The 8687-nt window shown below is 38.8% G+C and overlaps 1 long non-coding RNA gene across 1 annotated transcript; it reads right to left on the reverse strand.

Moving 5' to 3' along the window:
• Positions 1-1235: 1235 nt before the first annotated feature.
• LOC125960420 (uncharacterized) lies at positions 1236-6655 on the reverse strand. The gene is made up of 4 exons (XR_007470071.1): positions 6511-6655; positions 5224-5317; positions 1681-2126; positions 1236-1298 (listed from the first exon to the last, which is right to left on the reverse strand). It is a non-coding gene; the product is annotated as an uncharacterized LOC125960420 (long non-coding RNA).
• Between the last annotated feature and the right edge of the window lie 2032 nt (positions 6656-8687).

An 8687-nucleotide genomic window follows, 5' to 3' on the forward strand; every position in this document is an offset into this window, starting at 1 on the left:
GGAAAAGGCAACCAGCTGAAAAGAAAAATCAGCAATGGATGTGAACATTCAGTTCATAGGAGAAAAAAATTCATGGGCCCAACAAACACTTGGAAGGTCCTCAACTTCAGGATTCATCCGGCGCGGTGGGGAGTGTGGGTTCCATGCTTCCTGTCTTATTTGGAAAGTGGAGAAAGCTAAAAATACATTTCTAGACTCTCTAGCTGTGAGGATTCCAGATGGAAGTTAAGTCCTGTCTGTTAGGTGTACTCAGGGGAGATTCAAAAGGCAGAGATAAGAGGGGGCCATTTTTCCCTGTCCCTTTCGACAGTTTTGGCAGGCACGCAGAGTGGAAGGAAATGTCTGCACCAGGCTACCGGTGTCCATTCTCTAGCTGCCTGGATCGTGAGTATTTGCAGCCCATGCAGCAGTAGAAGGGACATTCTAGTCACTGATTGGCAGCAATGGAGTGTGTGATTTCAACTCACGATTTCCAGAAGTAACCTCAGACAAGCCTAAAGGCTACTTCCCCAACTCTTCCAATAATTTTGTAAATTCCCAAATTCTCTATTAATCTCTCCATTCTCAGTATATGTAGAAAGTTGTTTTACTTTTCCTGCACCAAACGTTGCTTGATACGACAAATGTTCATTAAAGGTTTACCCGTTTATTTTTGTGTATGATGTTGGGTGTGTGCATAAAGACGTAGACATAGAGAACTGACTTGAGAACAAGGGGTGGGCGAGGGAGGGGGTAGCTGGGGCGAAGTGAGAGTAGCATTGACATATATACACTACCAAATGTAAAATAGTTAGCTAATGGGAAGCAACAGCATAGCACAGGGAGATCAGCTCGGTGATTGGCTATGACCTAGAGGGGTGGGATAGGGAGGATGGGAGGGAGGCTCAAGAGGGAGGGAATATGGGGATATATGTATGCATATGGCTGATTCACTTTGTTGTACAACAGAAACTATTATACTCCAATAAAGCAATTATTGTGAAGCAATTATACTCCAAAAAGATCTATTTAAAACAGAGTCATACCCATTTCACAGCCCTCCTAAAGACAATAATTTTAAAGTCTGATTATAACCAAACATTGCTAAGGAGAGCTGGAAGTAGGGGTGAATGAGAAAGCTATCACTTGTAATTTTTAAAATCAAAAGGATAGAGAACAGGCAATATAGTTTAGTGACAGGGCAAAGGTTTCAGATCCAGGTAAATAATAGTTCAAATCATGGCTCTTCTACTCACCTTGGCAAGTCTTTTTCTAAACTCCAGTGTCCTCAGCTCTAACATGTAGAAAATAATATCTCCCTGCAGTGTGAGAATTAAATGAAATAATGAATTATTATTTACTGAGTCTGAATTTGCATAAATGGTAGACATTATCATATTATATTTCTACTAAATGAAACTGGAAAAAAATACAAAATCAATGGAAAAAAGAAGAAATTCTAGAAAATAAAATACCTTAGGATATATTAGAGTTTAGGAGGAAATGAAAAATGCCTACCTCCTGGACTTTTCAAACTGCGGCTAAAGAATGAGATTCCCCATCCTTTTAATACATAGGTTGATTATGATATACTTCCCCACTGATATATTTGTTATAACCATCACCCCCAAACTGTACCCCTCAGTTTATATCGCTGCAGGCTTATTGTCTCAATGTCACATTGTGGCCATTGCTTCTGACCTTCATGGGATGCATGCTCTGCTGGGCACCAGTCTCCTCCGTATCTGATGAAGCCACTCTGGCCATGGAGAAGGAACACTGATCTTTCAGCCTGCCGTAATATAACTCAGACAACAGGGAGAAAGTAAACAAGACTTGCTGAAAGCTTGAGAAAAGAGACACACCAAATAGCTTATATCACTTTAAGCTGTCTCGTCTTAGGACTCCCATAGTCTAAGCAAAATTCACTACCATTACCACCGACAGACCTTTAAATGGCAGAGTTATCGCCCTCCTCCCATCAGGAGGTTATCCCCCCGCAACAAAGTGCAGGCCCCCCCCAGATTCTCTTTTGGTCCCAGAAAATGGAAGTTCACCTCAGTTTTTTTTCCGGATGATCATGGAAATTTTTCATTTATTTCAGGGCAAATCCTATACCTCAATATATAAATTTTTTTACCCCAGATCTGTTAAAAATGAATTACAATGTTTTACACTGCTAGGTTTTCTGATATTGAACTTCCTTTGCATTCCAGGGATGACCAAATTTGGTTATGATGCATTGTTATTGGGATGGACTGCTGTATTAATTTAACATACATAATTTTGTATCTACCTCCATAATGAAATTATCCACCAATTGATTTTTCTGTGAAGTTTTTGCCCGGTTTTGTATTAAAAATTACCAACCTCAAAAAGTTAGTTGCATGGGCTTCCCTGGTGGCACAGTGGTTGAGTCCGCCTGCCGATGCAGGGGACATGGGTTCGTGTCCCGGTCCGGGAAGATCCCACATGCCGCGGAGCGGCTGGGCCCGTGGGCCATGGCCGCTGAGCCTGCGCGTCCGGAGACTGTGCTCCGCAACGGGAGAGGCCACAACAGTGAGAGGCCCGCGTACCGCAAAAAAAAAAGTTAGTCGCATAATTACCATCATATTTCATATTGTAAAACAAATTATGAAAGATAGGAATATGATCTGTTCCTTGATGGTTTAGTAGATCTCTCCTATAAAATCTTTGTCTGATGTCTTTTGAAGAAGGATATCTTTACCACCATTTTAGTTTCTCTTACTGTAATTGGTCCATTCAAAACATTTTTCATTAATTTATAGCTCTCTAATTTTTTTCATTTTCATTTTATCTAGACTTCCAAATTTTTATTAAGTAAATTTATTTATAATAGTCGCTTATGGATTTTAATATCTCTACTTCTCTGTAGTTATTTCCTCTTTCTTATTCCTGTTATTTTTACTTTCTCTCTTAATTAATTTTCCAGGGTCTTATCTACTTTGTTAGGCTTTTAAAGAAGGATCTTTTGGATTTGTTGATTATTACCATTGGTTTTAGTATTCGATTTCATTATTTCTGTTTTATATTTACTTCCTTCCATTTTATTTGAATTTATTTTACTTTCCTTCTGACAGTTTCTTGAGCTGAACACTTATTTATTTTTATTCTTTCTAATTTATTAAGAAGTTTGATATATGGTGTTTTCATGGGCATTTAGTTGTAAGTGTTTATCATTTCTATTTAGGTTTTCTTTTTAATCCTGAAGTGGTTTATAAATGTGCCTTTTAGTTCCCAAATAGGGAGGCCTTGTGGTTAGTTAATGAGTTTTCTGCAAAACACACTAAGTTTTACATGTTTCTTTTTACCTCAATAATAATATTCCTTTCATTACATGGTTTGTTATTATAATTTGGTCATATAATATTCCATAATGCCGTTGTTTTGTAATTTATATAATCATCCTCCTAGCACGAGACTTTAGCTTGCTTTGAATTTGTTGTTGTTAAAGTTAATGTTTTAATAACTTCAGATAAATTTTTTCTCTTCTGGATTGAAAGGGGAAATCTGGGAATATAGGTCTTTAGTAGGGAAAAGATTTAGGACAGTAACCTAATACAGGATTAAATGTGGGGCGGAATGCTGTCAGCACCACTAAAGGAATTATTTTCTCTCTCAAATAAGAGGAAATTAAGGGACTTAAGGAGGGATGAGCACCATTGAATTTAGTAAGTCATAATGATGATTAAAGCCATGAAGACCAATCAAGATAATCTTTTAAATACAACCCAGCAAGTTACACAAATTCATAGGATTCATGCCTATAAAAATGGCTTCCTGCTCCCTCTTGGATTTTGAATACGATGTGAGTGACCAGTTGCTTCTGCTTTCAAGATTTCAGCATTGAAGGCTATTTTTCCCAAGCATTTCACAGCCCATAAAAGAGTCGGGGCAGTGAGGCACAGATCTCACCACCTTTGAAGACCCCTTCGACGCTTGCCATTTCCTGAGGCTCAGTGTCCATGATGCCTCCTGCTCAAGGCATTTCCACGTCTTCCAACTTCCCCTCCTTGAGGGTTTTCTTCTTAAAATTTAATTAATTTGGAGTTATTTTGGTTGTTTTTGTTTGTTTCTGTTTTTAACATTCAGACCTTTACAACAAAACCATGTAGATCTCTTCTTTGGAAGAAAAGATGCTCTCTTCTTCCTTGACAGTCCATAGTACCCAAAAAATCAAAATGCATTTAGCTTTGGTTTACCCTTCATAACTCCTTGTGATAGACCCATCAAGAAGCCTCTCCAATGTCACCTTTCAGAGTGTCTTAGTGAAAATGTAAAGACAGCCTAAGTCCTTGAAGTCAAACTAGGGATATTTTGTTAATGTTTGCCTGAAAGGAATCTCTTACCTCCCTCTGTTTTGTGTGACTTTGCCCAGCTCTGACCTGGAGCTCTGCCCAATGTCTACAGTCATATACGGCAGAGACTGTGGATTTTAAATAATGTTTCCCTTCATAAGGGAACTGAGAAAACACCACCATTTGGGCAGTTCGAATGTGCTGTTAGTGCAGGTAATATTAGCATTATCCTGGGAGGAAATTTGAAATTTGGTGGTCTCTTGAGTCACTGAAGTTAAAGTTTTAGCAGATTCAACATTAAAAGGGATTTGGGAACTATTAAGGGAGCACAGAAGTGTTGCTGTTCTCAAGGCTTCCCTGTTTTTGGTGACTTTCTCTGCCTCCATGACCATGCCTCCTTCCTGACTTCTATAAAGAAGATGTAAAAACAATTTTAAAAGAGAAGTATCTAATGAAAAAGGAATAAACTCAGTAAAATAAAGAAATAAAGATGATTAAACAAAGTGGACCCCCCCCAAGATAAAAGAAAGGTAACTTATGGAATAAAAGTAAAATAATTAGAAAAGTAGTTAACATTTTTAAAAGTTGAGGAATAAAACAAACTGGAAAAAAATAGCAAAAGTGTAAAAACATAAAATTCTCTTCCAGAGCAAAGTCAAACTATAAAATCTTGCAACAAGATATAAAAGGATACACATGAACAATAATCCAAAATTGAAATAATAAAAGAAAAATGAAATTACCAACTAAAAGATGGGGAATAAACAAATAAATTGAGAAGTACAGTATTTTAAAAAGCAAAAGTTTGTTTTCAGCCTTCAGAGCCCCTTTCGATAATTCCTCCTTGTTCTCCAGCCCGAGTCATAATGTTTCCCCTTGATTGACAATGCCGTGATGGGGAAAAGACCACTGTGCTCGCTCTTACCATTACGTGTATCTCCCATCCTTTCCAGGGTTCTTGCCAGACCCAGATGCACAAGGAGTTTGTCACATTGATTCTCCAGTTGGCACAGACATGTCTGGAAAAACAACGTTTCTCTTCAAATTGGGCATCCCAACATGGCCACCATGTTTGTCATCTCCCTGGACTCCCCACCAGCCTTGGGATTCCATGCAAAAGTAAAGAGGATGGAGCAGAAAAAACAACTCCTTCCTAAGGTGCCCCTCGGGAGACAAATCAGAGTGTCACTTCCAAAAAGAATTTGCTACCACGGATGCTTCTATGCCCTCATCTTCTTTACCATCTTGAGTTTGTAGGAATGTAGTGAGTTTTGAGGAGTGAATGTTTGCAAAGGAGCCCTGAGCAATGACTTAGTGTCAGGAACTAATCTCAAACCCTAAAAAACTGTCCCCTGGAGTTGACTGCCACCCTGAATTAGTCCTGAGACATCCCCACAGCCTCGGTCACACTCCGATGAAGGCTCCTGAGTTAGCTAATATCCACCAACGCCTTAACCTCTAAAGGTACACTAGGAAACCCAAGGTCTAAGTAAATAATACAAACAAAGCCTCCGAACAAATTCTGCCGAGCTACCTCTCCCTGCCCCCCACCCACCTGCTGTGCCCAGACACCTCTTACACAGAGATGCTGGAGCCATCACACGCTCCGGTAAAGCAGCGGCACTAACCATGGTGGCAATGGCATGGCCACGTCAGGGGACCTCAGAACAGTACCTCATAAAAATCTGGACAGAATGGCAGCTTTGGTACTCTGAAGTGGCCTTGTTTCTCTTGATAACAGGAACCAGCTATGGCAAGAATGGAAATATGCACATGTACTATTGACAGTGGAGAAAATGAAGAATAGCCATGTGAATTTGTTCATGAGTATACATGAGACATCTTCCTAGGACCCCAAAAATAAACGGGGAAGATACAGAGCAGGGCTTTAAAGAACTGTAGTGTTCAGAGGGTGATAAGAAAGAGACAAGGAAATACTCCTATCTACCTCATTTTTACTCCAAGTGGGCTGTGGCTAGAGGGAAATGTACAAAGACATAAAGAAAGTAACTTAAAATGACAGTAGCCTGAAGTCTACCACCAAGACGCAGTCTGACATAAATTGCACAGCCTACACTAATTTCTCAGCCCTCAATTCTCTAACTGCCCTGAAGATCTTATTCCTTGGGAATCAGTCTCTGCCATGATATAATATCAATTTTTCCCTACCAGTTTGCAAAAAAAAAAACCCAAAAAGGAATGTCATACTTACGGATTACTTGGAGAGGGTCCAAAAGATCATAACAAAAATGATCAGGGCTATTAAAATGAGCAATTAGAAAATGTTAAGGGAATCAGAATGATGTGTCCTTGAGAAAAGATAAAAACCTCATAAAAAGTTCAGGCATTTCCTTTTTAGTCCTGAATGAGAGTTTTTGATAAGGTGAAAGGGGTAGAGAGAGGGGAAGTGAAAGAATGTTAATGCAGTCAGGGGTGTGCCTTGAAGGATGGTTCTTCCGGCAAACAGTGAAAAAATAATCAAAGCACCATCAGGAAAAAAAAAATGTATATGTGCTGACATTCCCTTTAAAAAAATTAAAAATCTATGTTAAATTCAAACTCAAAATTTAGAAAGCAGTTTAGATAATATTTGAAATTTGGGGTGATGGTTATACTGTTACTAGAGACATAGTAATTAAGGGCATGAATTATCTCTGCCTTTTTGGACCTGGGAGTGGTGCTCTAGACGAAGATCTAGAACAAGTGCAAAAAGTCAATCCCTGGGACAAAGCAGGGAAGACCTATATTACTAAACTTATTCCAGAGAAAATCATTTGATACATGTAGAAAAATATATGAATATAATATCTGGAAAATAATCCTGAGCTGACATAAAGTTCTGAAGCCTGGGGCTTAGCAAGCCTGTCTATCTTTTTAATATGAAAGAGAAAGAATCGGTCATGGGATGTTCTTCCTTAGGCAATTATACATTTCACATGACTGTTAGGCAGCTGTCAGTGTCAGTAATGACACTATGAAAATGGAAATCTTAAAAAAGAAAAGATACTGTTTATATTGATAAAAAAACCCTCTACTAACCGAGTGAAAGAAGCACAATAATGAGAAAATATATGAGTAGTGAACCAAATACACAGTTCTTTATTATCCTTGAATTTTCCCAAGAAAATTCTGCTGAAAAGAAAGCAAATCTGAATTTGTGGTAGAAGAGGAGAGAACAATCTCAGATTTGAGTCAAAAGGAGATGACACTGACCCTTCTGATTCTTTCTAACAATGAATGTGAGGTCACAAATAAAGATTTACAGCAACACCTCATCTTTTCATATCATCTTACATACGAACTAGGCAGGAAGTAACATCAAATGACAGGTTTGGAAGAGATGGTCTGAATCAAGCCCGAGGTGTCCCCAGACAGGTGAGTTTCTGCACTGGACAAGTGTGTCCATCCCAGTCTTAAAGATCACCATTGTTACAGTTCCAGAGTCTCAGTTGTGCATTCCTACTTTAAGAGTTCTTCCTTTAGTCTAACCGAAGTGTTTACATATACAAATCAACCACGTTTTCCCAATTACATAAGGCTGGTCTTTGCTCTTTCATTTTCTCTCTCCCGGGTGACATAGTGCCAATTCCTATAACCTTTCTCCAGAGTCCCTTTAACCTTTCTTTGATTGTTCTTGTCTAGACCACTTCAAACTTCATAGGCTCTCATGGTTTGGAAACTTAGGCTTTTACAAAACCGTGACACTGGACTATGAAAAAGCTCAGGACAATATTAATAAGGCAAGTAGCTTCCCACAATTATACATTTGAGTGTTGTTTATTCAAGAGTGTTACCTTGCTGGTCAAATTGAACTAGCTTCAAATGGGCGGAATAACATTCGTGATGGTTGGTTAATAGATCACATTACCTGGGGAAGAGGATCCCCTTTAGAAAATAAAAATTCACATTAGCTCAAAGGAGGTAATGCTGCAAATAAATAGAAATGAGTTCATGAGATACTTTCTACATTCATACACAGAAACCAAGCACCAAAGTAAACCCACAACTAACTCTAATAATAAAAGTGGAAGAAGAAGCAAAATGAATGAATGTTCTTTCTTTCCTCTGTGGTTTTTGTATTCTTTGCTTCTCACTCAAGATCTCTCTCTCCTCAGAGCTACCGCTGAAGTACCATCAAAGGAAGTGGTCACATTCAGTCCAGACACCCACCCGGGCCGCACCCTTCTCCCTTACCTATGCCACCTGAGGCGGAATGGCAAATAGGCAGCAGACAGCTGCCTACTTCAAGGTGGGAAGTAACGCACGTGCTATAGATGCATTCATTCATGTTATGGTATAATGAAATTCTAGAGCAAACAAAGATTGAGCTTTAATTTTGTATCAAGTGCTATCTAGCTACAATCTCTTTTCTCACCCTGGGCTTCAGTC

The sequence above is a fragment of the Orcinus orca genome, chromosome 11 (assembly GCF_937001465.1).
Source record: "Orcinus orca chromosome 11, mOrcOrc1.1, whole genome shotgun sequence".
Lineage (NCBI taxonomy): Eukaryota > Metazoa > Chordata > Mammalia > Artiodactyla > Delphinidae > Orcinus > Orcinus orca.